Source organism: Macaca mulatta, chromosome 10 (assembly GCF_049350105.2).
Source record: "Macaca mulatta isolate MMU2019108-1 chromosome 10, T2T-MMU8v2.0, whole genome shotgun sequence".
NCBI lineage: Eukaryota > Metazoa > Chordata > Mammalia > Primates > Cercopithecidae > Macaca > Macaca mulatta.
Window position 1 is genome coordinate 90,357,559 of NC_133415.1, and position 13,195 is coordinate 90,370,753.

At 46.3% G+C, this 13,195-nt stretch overlaps 1 long non-coding RNA gene across 2 annotated transcripts; it reads right to left on the minus strand.

Annotated features, from left to right (window-relative positions):
- Nucleotides 1-451: 451 nt before the first annotated feature.
- Nucleotides 452-12,201, minus strand: LOC114670476 (uncharacterized). Of its 2 annotated transcripts, none has more exons than XR_013399888.1 (3): nucleotides 11,269-12,201; nucleotides 9,618-9,753; nucleotides 452-1,175 (listed from the first exon to the last, which is right to left on the minus strand). It is a non-coding gene; the product is annotated as an uncharacterized LOC114670476 (long non-coding RNA). The 2 variants fall into 2 exon arrangements; XR_013399887.1 differs by lacking the exon at nucleotides 11,269-12,201 and adding an exon at nucleotides 9,488-9,546 and having other exon boundaries at nucleotides 1,037-1,175; nucleotides 9,618-9,757.
- Between the last annotated feature and the right edge of the window lie 994 nt (nucleotides 12,202-13,195).

A 13,195-nucleotide genomic window follows, 5' to 3' on the forward strand; every position in this document is an offset into this window, starting at 1 on the left:
AATATGCAAGAATGACCAAGGTAATTTTGCAAAAACAACAAAGAGGGTGAGATTTGTCCTGCCAGTTAGCAAAGCATATTATCAAGCTCAGGAGCAGACAAATAGATCAGTGGACCAGAAAGGACCCTATTGGGATTTAGTATTGGACAAAGGTAGCAATTTTAAATTAGTGGGGAAATGATATAGAATTCTACAAGTAGTATTGGGACAATTATTTAACCATTGTTGGGGGGATGAGGGGGAACTAAAGTTAGATCCTAAGATTCATGCATGCATATGGAATTTATTTTTTGTATGTGGTAAAAAGGCATATATACATATACACATACACACACACATATATGTAAATGATAAATGTTAGAGAAGAAATACAGGAAAAATGCATATGACCTCAATGCAGGAAAGGCTTTCTTAAATAAAATTGCAAAAAAGACATACAATTAAATAGATCGATTTGACTGTATCAAAATTTAAGATTTCTCCAAAGACACAATACAATTAAATGACAAGAATCACAATACAGAAAATATTTGCAATACACATAAAGTATACAAAATGCATAAAGAACTTCTAAAAAATCAGTAAGGAAAAGATAACATACCCTAAAAAAAAGAAATGGGCAAAAAATTTGGACAAGTAATGCAGAGAAGGAAATATAAATGGATAGGAAACACACAGACTTTAGCCATCCTGGTAATTCAGAAAAATACTAACTAAAACAAGATATTATTTTTCACCCACCAGATTGGTTAAAATGTAAAACTTGGAGATGGTCTGGAGAAATGGACACACATACTGCTGGCATGAAATTAAATCAGAAAGGCACTTTGAAGAACATTTTAGCAGTTACTATCAGAATTTAAGATGTGTAGACTCTATGACCCACCAATTCTGTTTCTAAGTATCTGCCCCAGAGAAATACTTGTACATGAGCAAAAGGGGCATATACAAGAATGCTGTTACAGGTTTGTCCTATTGAAACAAGACTGGAAGCCTTTTAATAGTCGATCAACAAGCAACAACTAAATAAATCATAGCACAATCGGTTCTGGTTGCCGGCGGCCAGCTGAAAGGGGCAGTGGAGCCAGCTGCGGCAGGTGACACGCGACACGAGGAGAGTCCCGTAAGGCTCCCTGAGCTCAGGAGCAGCACCTCCAGTGTGTACATCACCATATCTATGCAAGCAAACAAAAACAACAATAGAACACAGGACATGTTTCAATGCACATAGGAAAACATTTTGGATCAATAGCAAATGCCTAACAGCAGCTACCTCTAAAGTGGGGAAGGGGCCTGAGGACAGGTTGGGGAGGCCAGTAGAGACTTCTTTACCTGAAATGCTCTAATTTTATTTAAAGGAAAATATATTCATGTATTACTTGTATAATTAAAATTTAATTCAAAAATTCTAATTCATTTTCAGCCAATTAGCTCTGATTTACATGTGTGCTGTGTTTTCATTTGTGTGCCCAGGGACAAAGCACATTTGCTGTGTATGTGTCTGTGAATGAAGCACAGTGATTAGTAAACTGATTAAAATTTGGAAAGCAAAATGAAAAAAGGAAAAGTTTTTCCACTCACAAAAGCAACAAAATTAATAAGGTACTCAGGAATAAACCTATTAAGAACTGTGGAAAATCTTTATGACAAAAGCAACCAACCTTTATTAAAAGGCATTAAAAACAAAACAAAACAAAACAAATACAATTCTGATTAAAAGGAGATAGACACCATGTCCATAGATGGGAAGAACTGATACTCTAAAGTTGTTAATTTCCCCTTCAATGCAATTCTTCTCAGACTTCCAACAGATATTCACAAAGTTCACAGAACTTTGACAAGCTGATGATAAAATGTACCTGAAAAAGTAAATGTGCAATGTGACCAAGACAATTTTAAAAAAGAATAAGGAGCTGGGCACGGTGGCTCATGCCTGTAATGCCAGTACCTTGGAAGGCCGAGGTGGGTGGATCACTTGAGGTCAGGAGTTCGAGACTAGCCTGGCCAATATGATGAAACCCTATGTCTACCAAAAAATACAAAAATTAGCCAGGCATGGTGGTGCGTGCCTGTAGTCCCAGCTACTCATGAGGCTGAGGCAGAAGAATCACTTGAACCCGGGGGGCGGAGGTTGCAGTGAGCAGAGACTGTACCACTGTACCCCAGCCTGGGCGGCAGAGGAAGACTCCGTCTCAAAAAGAAAAAAAGGAATAAAGGCCTTGGGGGAAGGGTGGAGTGCTCATCTTATCAGGCCATAAGACACTTTATTAAGCTTTGCTCATTAATATGTACTATTAGCTCAGAAATAGACAAACAGATCAACAGAACTGGAGTCTAGACAGGGAATTGAGAGAAAAGATGGTGTTGGAACAATAAATGCTTAGCAAACTGGATACCTATTTGGAAAAAGAGCAGATTAGAGCTCTGTGTCACACCATACATGAAAATACATCTCAGATGGGTTAAAGATTTAAACATTTCAAACAACTATAGACGTTTTAGATGCAAACACACAATGTATATACGCTGCGGTGGGGACCTGCTTTCATCAGCACAGTGTGGCAGGACACTTTAGCATCCGGTAGGGTTCCAGGCCGACCTCACCTCCCACCTTTGGAAAGGGCCAGCTGAGCATCTCCATCTGGACCTCACAGACTCCTCTCCCTCTTTCTCTCCAGCTCCACCTGGTCCTGGGAAAAGGGACTGCCATACCGAATGGACTGAGGTCTGAAGCCAGCTCCTGCCACTTGTGTTCTGTGTCAATAAGGCATCTCCCTCTCTGGCTTCCAGTTCCTCCTCTATGAGTAGGTAATGGGGTAACGCTCCATTTCTTGTGGGGAAATGTGAAGCTCGTATGAGATGATGAATGTGAGCATGGATAAATGGCATGGAGCTTACAAGGATGAGGGGAGCAGATACCTCTACTTTGTCTTGATCCACTCCCCATAATCCCTGCTACACAAGACTTAACATCCAGTTCTTCTTCCTTGCATTGTAACTTCTGGATAATTGTAGAATCTTTTTGGTCAAAAGAAGTTGGAGTGCTGACTTCTGACATTTAATTCCAAGGCAGAAAATACTGATTCGGCACCAAAGGAGCTTACTACCTGTTGCTAGGTGCTGAGAAACACACAAAATAATAAGACATAATCCCAGCCAAAAGACAGGATAAAACTGGTGCTAATTAGAACTACAGTTGGTACACGGGTTGGATAAAAGCTCCCAAAAGAACATGGAGATCAAGTTACTCTCTAAAAGGTACATAATTTAATTTTGCCCCATTCAGTCAAATACATATTATTGCCTCCAAATGAATTTATCCACCTCCACAGTTGATCCCAGCCCCTTCGGGAGCTCATCTCACTAATTGTCTCCATCCCCAATCGCTCAATTACTCAGGCTCCTTATCCTCAGAATGTTCATCTGCCAGCACTGCTCTCTCCTTTAAGATGAGAAGTCCTGGATCTTGCTTCTTCTTTCCTTAATCAACTCCCACCCAAACTGCTCTGGCAGATATTCTCAGAGGTCCCCCAATGGCCCTTTGGGGTGCCAATCAGCAGGGCCACCATGCTGCCCAATTCCAGAGGCACCATGGAAGTTGTGCAGGTGCACACTGGAGGAGCTCAGGGATCGCCCTGGTCCTCCTGACCTCTCTGCACACACCCACTTGCTGACCACCCCATCTTTCTGCTGAGACACCTCCCAGCTCTTTCTTTTCAGTGCTCTCAGAGGATTCTTCTTCTCTTTTCTAATCTCCAAATGTTGGTGCTCCTTGGGCTTGATTTCTTTGTTGGGCCTAAAAATGCCCCAGAAGCCTGTCAACATCTGGATCCATATTTCCATTTGGGAGCCCCCCAGAGCCCTGGACTGGTCTCCGCAATTTCTCACCTTGTGCTCTGGAGCTGTGCCTTCAGCCATTTCTTCCCCATCTCCATTGGGATGTCTCAGCTGTTACCGCTGGACTTGGGGTCTACCTTATAGACCTGGCCCCTTTCCAGTGCTCCTCAGCTCTGAAAATGGCATTGCCATCTCACCAGTAAGGCAAACCAGAAGCTCAGGGGTCATCCTGAATGCTGCCCTCTTCCAGTCCCTCTTCATTCCATCTAGCATCAAGACTAACCAGAATATGCAGATCGTGTCCAAATCCTGTCCACTACAACAAAGCTTCCAAACTTGCCTCCCTGTCTACCCATGCTGCTGTAATGATTTCTCCACAGAACAGCCAGAGTCTCAGGCAGATTACAGCAACATACCAGGGCAGGTCACATCCCCTGCTTCCCTCGCCCTCAGGATGTTGGCAGGAGCTCAGCCCTGGTCTCCAAAGCTCTGCATAGCCAGAACCGCTTGCCTCTCTGGTCTCACCTCTCCTTCCTCCCTAGTCAGGCCCTTTGCTCAGAATGCTTTCCAATTTGCTTTGTTGTTAACTTTGTTCTCTCCTCCCTATCTTGGTTTGGAGGAACACCTCCTCAGGGAAGCCTCCCAGAGTCAGATGAGGGCAGGTCCCCTGGTCGCACACCCTTCAGTACTCAGTACCTTTCCTTCAGAGTGCCTATCAGTGTTGGAAATTGTACATTTACATATGTGATTGTCTGACTATGTCTTTCTCCCCTACTACCATGCACGCTCCATGAGAACAGGGATTCTATTTTAATTCATTCACCCAAGTATCCACAGGGCTAGGCACACTGCTGGGCTGGGCACACAATTAGGTGCTACAAGAGAATTACGTGGCATGTATCAACTTTCATATTAAACAATGGATGCTGAACACTTTGGGAGCTCAGCCTATACACCTGCTCATCTTTCCTAGCCCCAGCCTCCCAGCCCCTACCCTTCACATCTCCAAGTCTTCCTTCTGGACTCCTTAGAGGACTCTTAGTGCCAGATCCATGTCCTCTCACATCTCACCATTATTCTAGCCAAGGCCATCACTCCCTCAGCATGCTCTTAAGGCCATCAAAACTTACTAATGAAATCCAAAGGAAAAATTCTCTGTCTTATTGGAATTCTCTGCTGCATTTGACAGTGTTGATTACTTTCTCCTTGAAACTCTTCCCTACCTTGGTCGTCATGGCAACCCCCTCTCCTGGTTGTTTGTCGCATCTCTCAGGCCCTTCCTTCTCTTTCTCCTTTTTTGCCTGCCCACACCTGGCTCCTCAAATGTCACTATGACTCATGATTCTGCCCTGGGCCCTCTCCCATTTTTCTCTACACTCTCTCCCTGGTGATCTCACTTATGCTCTGGGTCCCCATTACTCTGAGTGGTGACAGCCCTGGGCTAGTGCTTCCAACTGAATCTCTTCCTGAGCCCTAGACACCAGGATCCAAGTGTCTGCTGGGTCCCACTTGGCTGTGTCTGAGTCCACTATCCTGTCGCTCAAACTGGCTCTCCATGCTGTGTTCCCCACCCCAGGGGCCTCCCCACCATCCACCCAGGACTCTACTCAAGATACATGGGGTTGGGCACGGTGGCTCATGCCTGTAACTGCAGCACTTTGGGAGGCCAAAGTGGGAAGATTGCTTGAGCCCTGGAGATGGGAGACCAGCCTGGGCAACATGGTGAGACCCTGTCCTACAAACAAACAAAACCAAGACACATGGGAATTACCTTTGGCTTGACTTTCTCTCTCACTCTCACAGATAAGCACCCAATAATTATTTCTGGGTTTTATCTACCACAAGTTCTGATCTCTCTCCATCCCCACTGGTCTAGTTCAGGCCTTTCTCTCTCTTACCTGGAAGTCTCCTGCCTCTGAGCTGGCTACTTCTTCTAATGGATATCTGAGAGTTTTGGCTTTTTAGCATGACTTACTCTTCCCTGAAGCCCCTTATTACTTCTTGGGAAATTTTCCATCTTATGTGGCTGTGGTGGGACCTGGGCTGTTCTCTCACATGGAAGCCATGGAGGGCCCTCCTCCAGATCCTGCCTCTTACCACCCAGGTCCTATCAGAGGGTGGCACAAGGCCCAAGCCCAGCCAGCTAAACCAAGCCTCTCTCTGGACTTTTGACTTCTGTCCAGATAGGGAAGAAATAGAATTCTTTGATGTCTAGGCAATACCAACAAATAGAACTACTACTGAGACCCTGAATGTCCCATTCAAGCCTGTGACCTGGGCCTCACCTACTTCATTGCTCTCTGGATGTTGTCACAAAGTCTTTTTGATACAAAGAAAAACTTCTGAATCTCCATTTCAGACACTGGATTTCAAGCAGAAAATAATTATTCTGCCCCTGCCTAGCTGGCTGCCTGTTGCTAGGTGCCGAAAGGTACAAAAAAAATGAGAAAGACATAGCCCCAGCCATGAGGCAGACGAAACCGTGCTAATTAGAGCTGGAGTCAGTACGCAGAGGGCAGAGAAAAGGCCTCCCAAAGAACATGGAGATCAGGTTACTTGCTAAAATGTACATAATTTACTTTTGTCCCTTTCCACCAATACGACTAATCCCTTCACCTCTACACTTAATCCCAGAGCTCCAGGGCCCCTCTCACTGCCCAGCCCTGCTCTTCCGACTGGGCTTGCACTGCTTCCTGCTTCCTGTGTCTCCTGGAAGAATCAGGTCCTTCCTGGACCCGCTGCCTGCTCCAGCTCCCCCTCCCTCCTTTCTCAGCCAGACTCAGTTCATTCCCCCCACACTAAGAGGAGCTTCTGCCCCTTGCCCCAAAGTTGCTGTGACAAAAGTCCCCAAAGGCCAGGTCTGGGAGATGCCTGAGCCTCTGCTAACCTCTGTGCATATGGCCCACCAGTGCCCACTCTGCCCTTTTGGAAACTCTCCTCTGGGTTCTAGGAACCCCATGTTTTTGGTCTTCTCCTCTGGCCCCTCCTTCTCTGTCTCAGCAGAACTCTCTTCCTGTACCTATTCCTAAAATGTCATGAACTCGTTTCTGGCCTTGTCCTTCTTCTTTGAGTGCATCTCTGGTTCTTCATCTATCCCTGTTGAGATGCCCACACTTTCTTTGGTGAGCTCCCAACTGGCACATATACTTTCCTACTTGATGCCAGCTATGCACATTTTCCTTCCTTGCCCACCCTCGCCCTTTGCTCCTACCTCTGACTCAGACAGGCAGGAGGACTCTAGGTGATAGCCTTCTGGACTGCTCCTATCACATCTATCCTTATGTCATCTCAGTCCAGAGCCAGCTCAGAAATTGTCCCCTGGCCCAAACTGTTACTCTAGCAGCTTTCCCTGAGAGGTGGCCATGCTGCCTGCTTTCCTTACCCTTTCATTTTCCTCTGTCCCGTCTCTCACAGGAAACTGCTCTTGATGAGGGTCTAGTGGCCCCTAATGACCACATCCAGTGGGCTCTCGGTCCCTGTCTAGCTGGCCTTTCTCTTTTGTCTGTTGGTGGCTCTCTTTTGAAAGTGCTCCACATCCCCAGGTTTCCATGCCAACATAGCCTGCATGTGCTTTTTCTACGTCTGACTTCTTTTTCGCCTTTGTGGGCTCCCCTCTCTCTGCCCACCCCTTAAATGGGGGCAAGGCTCTTGTTCTTGGACCCCCTCTCTTTTCTCAGCTGGTGCGTTCTCCTAGAGCCAGTTCACCAAAGCCCATGGCTACAAGCACCAAAGTTTCAATCCAAATCTCTTGTTTAAATCTGCTGCTGGGATCTAGACCCTCTATCTAGCTTCTTGCAGGCCACCTCCTCCTGGATGCTCACCTCTGACTCAACCTGTCCAAAACTGAGCTCAACAATTTTCTCTCAGCCCCCAAATCTGCTCTTTCTCCTGGGTGTTCTTCCTTTCACCCAGTCACTCATGACAGAAAATAGGAAAGGTATCCTTTACTGTCTTTCTTTAACACCAGCAACCAACCAGTCAGCAGATTCTCCCAATTTCACCTCCTGGATCTGACCACTTCCTCCCATCCTCTTGGCCCCTACCCTTATCCCTCCTGGACCCTACCTGGACCAAGGCAATCATCTCCTCTCTGGCCCACATGCCTACAAATTTCTCTAAGCAACCAGAGTAATCACTCCAAAAGAGAAATCCTACCATGGCACCTGCTTGCACAAAACGCTTCAGGGGCTCCCTGTTGCAACTGAACACCCAAGTCTTGAATTAGACATACTAGCACTATGTGAGCTGGTTCTGCTTTCTCCACCCCTAGCCTCTCATTTCATACTTCAGCAACCCCCAGCTGTCTATGAGTTCATCCATGATGCCTCTCACCTCTACCTCTGCCTTCTACTTGAATAACTTCTACCTATCCAGTCACCTCTTCTAGGAACCTCCTTGGATATTCCCATGAAATCTGCACCACCAACCCCAGCTGCCCATGCTCCCATGTCCCAGGCATCTCTCTGGCCTTCTCCTTCCTATGTATCATTTTAGTGTCTGTCTGTGTGTCTTTCTTAACTCTGAACTCCCAAGGGCAAGGATCATATTTATCTTTGTGTGTGTGTGTGTGTGTGTGTGTGTGTGTGTTATACTTTTATAGATACAGGGTCTTGCTATGTGGCCGAGGCTGGTCTTGAACTTCTGAGCTCAAGCAACCCTCCTGCCTTGGCCTCCTAAAATGCTGAGATTACAAACGTGAGCCACTGTGCCTGGCCAATATTTTAAAACGTATCATCACGCCTGACACAAAGTAGAGACTCAATAAATGTTGAGTAAAGTTACAGGCCACTTACTCTCTGAAAATTTCTCTCTTCTTCCAACTTTCCAAGAAGTGTACACCAATTCACATTCCCCCCAGTAGTGTAAAACAGTGCCTATTCCACTATCCTCATCAACATTGGGTATTCTTAAATTTTTCCCCCTAATTTGTTAGGGAAAATTTATATTTCCTTGTTGTTTTTATTGTTGATCTTTGGTTATTAGTGAAGTTGAATGTTTTTTCAAAAATTTTTTTAGTCAATTCCATTTCTTTTCCTGTAAACTCAATTTAGGCGACTTACACACACCTGTTTTGCTTTTACTATTGGGTTTTGGGTGTGTTTTTTTAATACATTAAGAATCTGCAACCACTCTGCTTTTTGGTTGTGATATTACTTGACTTTGAAAATATTTAGTTTTAATGGAGTCAAATTGGTTGGCCTTTGCCTTCTTGATGTCATTTTGTTGCTTTTTAGCTTAAATGGGCTCCCCATTCAGTCACTTGTTATATATTCCCTTTCCCTCTGGTTTTTAATGGGCTCATTTTTCCTTTTGACCTTTGAAAATAATTTTCGAATTTGGGTGTGTGCTCTGAGGTGAAGTTGGAATGGACTTTTTCTCTTTTTAGTCAATCAACAGTCCATGCCTCAATTTTGGGTAACCCTTCCATTCTTGGCTCTGGCTCTGAGCTTAGCTATTCCTGGCTGATTATAGCATTTATGGTCACAGCCTTCTCAGAGCACATACCACCTGAACAGGAACTGAAAGGCTACAGGAGGGTACGATTCCAGGCACAGTGACAGTGAAAGACAGGGAGGTGTTTAAGGGATGAGAGCAGAAAGCCTTTCTGGAAGCCCTGACAGAAGAGTGTGTGGAAAGATAGATCACCTACTTTGCCAATGTGAATGGCTAAATCCAGCTGGCATCCACCTGTCCTGGAGGCTTCCAATTCTGCAAGGAAACATTATTCGGGGTCACAAGAGACAAAGTGCCCACCCCACTCCTCACCTGCGCCAACCTACCTGTAGAGACTCTGCCAGCACATTTCACCATCAGCTGAAAAATCATCTCAGCCAGCTCCTCTCAAGTTCATCTTCTGGGGGCTGCAGCCATCATCGCGATTCCTCCGTGCCGCAAGATGAGGACCTGACCCAGAACCTGGGGTCACCACGCCCCTTGTTCAATTACTGCTTTAGGCATGAGGGTATCTGAGGGTAATGCTAGAGCTGGAAGGGAACTGTGGAATATCTAATCCAACTACCTTATTTCACAGATGGGGAACCCAAGGCCCAGTGAGGGGAGGTGACCCGCAGCCACCCAGCAAGTGAGTGGAAAGCATCCTTGCTGGGAGAACTCAGTGTGAGGACTTTGCCCATCGAATCTTGACCATAAAAATATTTGGACCCTGGGTTCTAAAATAATTACATGATGAACTTGTATATTGTTCAGGAAAGTGGCATGGTGTGTAAAGAAGACAGTGAAGTTAGAGGAATACAGGCCTCTTTTTGCCAGTTCTTTCTGGAAGACCTGAAGTTTGTTCCCTCCTCTAAAAAATAGGGATAATCAAGAATCCAAGGCCGGGCGCGGTGGCTCAAGCCTGTAATCCCAGCACTTTGGGAGGCCGAGACGGGCGGATCACGAGGTCAGGAGATCGAGACCATCCTGGTTAACACGGTGAAACCCCGTCTCTACTAAAAAATACAAAAAACTAGCCGGGCGAGGTGGCGGGCGCCTGTAGTCCCAGCTACTCGGGAGGCTGAGGCAGGAGAATGGCGTGAACCCGGGAGGCGGAGCTTGCAGTGAGCTGAGATCCGGCCACTGCACTCCAGCCTGGGTGACAGAGCGAGACTCCGTCTCAAAAAAAAAAAAAAAAAAAAAAAAAAAAAAAAAAAAAAAAAAAAGAATCCAAGATGATAGAAGCAAACTCACCCAACAGACTGAGGGTAAGTCTAACAGGGTCCTGCCTTCTCAAGACCCTAAATGGGGAATATCATGAGTATGTGAGACCCCCCCCAAAAAAAGAAAAAAACAAAACCCTTGTAAACTGTACAGAACTGTGCCCATAGGAGAGTCTGGTCGTCCTAGTACTGACCACCATGTAGGTGTCAATTCTCAACACTCCAGGCAGCCCGACTTAACGAGCCAAGGGTGGATCCTGGGCTGCTTCTCTCTTTTTTTTTTTTTTGAGACAGGGTCTCGCTCTGTCACCGAGGCTGGAGCGCAGCAGCATGATCTCAGCTCACTGCAGCTCTGTCTCCTGGGTTTAAGCGATTCTCATGCCTCAGTCACCTGAGTAGCTGGGGTTACAGGTGCATGCCACCACGCCCAGCTAATTTTTTGTATTTTTAGTAGAGATGGGGTTTTTGCCATGTTGGTCAGGCTAGTCTCGAACTCCTGGCCTCAGGCGATCCACCCACCTTGGCTTCCCAAAGTGCTGAGATTATAGGTGTGAGCCACCACACCCAGCCCCTTCTTCTATCATCAATAGCTTAACGCTGGTATTTTTCCTCTTTGATCTAATTTCCCATTTCAGTTATTTCACCCCAACAAATATTTATTGAGCACCTCCCAGTGATGGCTTGAGGACAGATGAGGTCACCTGCTGAGTGCTAAGCCTCCCAGGTTTGGGTGGGTGGGTCGTTGCATGCTTGCTATCCAAGGCTAAGCCCCTACCTGTCCATCTAGTGCCGTCCACTCCAGGCCACTTGGGACACAGGCCATCACTTATCCCTGTTCGCTGTTGGCCTTTGTCTTCTTGATGTCATTTCATTGCTTCAGCTTGAAGGAGGTCCTCCACTCAGACACTTGTTAAACATTTTATTCCTTTCCTTCTGGTTTTTAATGAGCTTATATCTCCTATTTGGCTATTAAAAATAGCCTCTGTTCCCTGACCCCTTCCCCCTCTGAAAAGTGTTATGTCCCAGACTTCCAGTCCTATCTGAGCACCGGGAACCTCCCTGGTGCCTTTGCCCCAGCTCCCTAACCTCAGGCAGCCCTCTACCTCCTTCCCCTCATGACTATAGGGAAGACAAGGACAGTGGTGAAAGTGAGGCTCTGAAGGGCAACAGAATGGGACACAAATCCCAGCTTTGCCCCCATCTTGGGCAAGTGCCTTCATGTTTTGAAGCTCTGTATAGTGGGTAAAACCATGTCAACCCTAGGATGTTCTCTTAAGGTTTCAGGGAGGTACTGTTGACAAAATGCTCATCAGGGCCTGATCCAGAAAAGCACAGGCCAAATATTAGCTAAACCAAAAAAGAACAGTCCAAACGGGTCACGTCCACTTATCCTTCTCTTTCCCTTCATAGTTGGAAGAGGTGATCTGTTCCTCTCGTCTCCACTTCTTCCTCTTATTCTCTTCTCTTCCCATAGTGATGTGGTATCTGTCTCTAATCCTCTGCTAACCCCAAGATGGATGACAAGACCTCCTAACTGACCAACCCAACTGCCTCTTCTTGGTCGTCTTGCTGGTGTTGCTTACCACCGGGGACTTCACATTCCTTCTCAAAACCCCTCCCTCCACACCTTCTCCCTGGGCGATCTCCTGGACTCTCAAGTGAAGGACATCTCTTCTGGGAGGACAGGTGGGCTCCTCTGGCTGGGTACCTGCAGAAGCAGAGCAGGAACGCCTAGGGGTAGGGAACCAGACTGTGAAATGCTCTGCTCCATTAACAGAATGCCATCCTCTAGGGAATAGGGATGGACAAAGTTAGGCCAAGAGCCACAGAACATGACCTAAGCTAGTAAAGATGGCCAATGGTGGCCATTTGGTTGATGGGTTGAAAGAGACAAGATTGAAAGCAGAGAGACATCTGGTGCAACTCTCCTGCAAGAGTGATCTGAATTAAAAGAAGGAGATGGATATAGGAAAGATCAAGGGACCGGAGAGACGGGACTAGAGGTGCAGTGGTGTCATCACAACCAGGGATCGGGAGGCCCAATCCAATCTTACTGGTTCTGGACATCACTCATACTGCACACCCAGACTGTAAGGAGGGCACAGCTGCCAGGGCTATTAGTCACAGTAGCTGTGGTGTGTGCTATGTGCCTGTGGTCCCCAGTTCCTGTCAGTACAAAATGGAACCATATGGCATTTATAAAAATGGCTCCGAGGGTAGAAATAAGAACTGGATCCTATTTGGCCAGTAAGTAAAAACAAACAAAACCAAAAGCCAACCACCAAAAAGCAGCCCCCCAAATGGCCCACCCCATCAGTGAATAGTAGTCTAAACCCCACAGGATTGCAGCTGGAGTCTGGGGGTTGGACTGAGGACAGGTTTTTCCCTAGAATAGTCTGAGGGAATAGGACCAAAGAGTTTAAATCTTGGTGATGGGCTCACATGGGTGTGTGTGGCAGTAGGGCATGGCTGCAGGAGTTCTCAGATTGTTACTCTAAAGAGGACACTCATGATCTAGGAGGGGAGAAGACGATGGAAGTGGGAAAATGAGCAACACAGAGGACCACCTAAGATGTGATCAGAGTTCAGGAATCAAAGGCAGCCTGCCCTAGCTGTGAACTCTTGGGCAAGTCGAGAAACCTCTCAGCAGAGCTTTGGTCAATTCTCTGTGAAACAGTGGTTCACGATCTGCACTCCTGCAA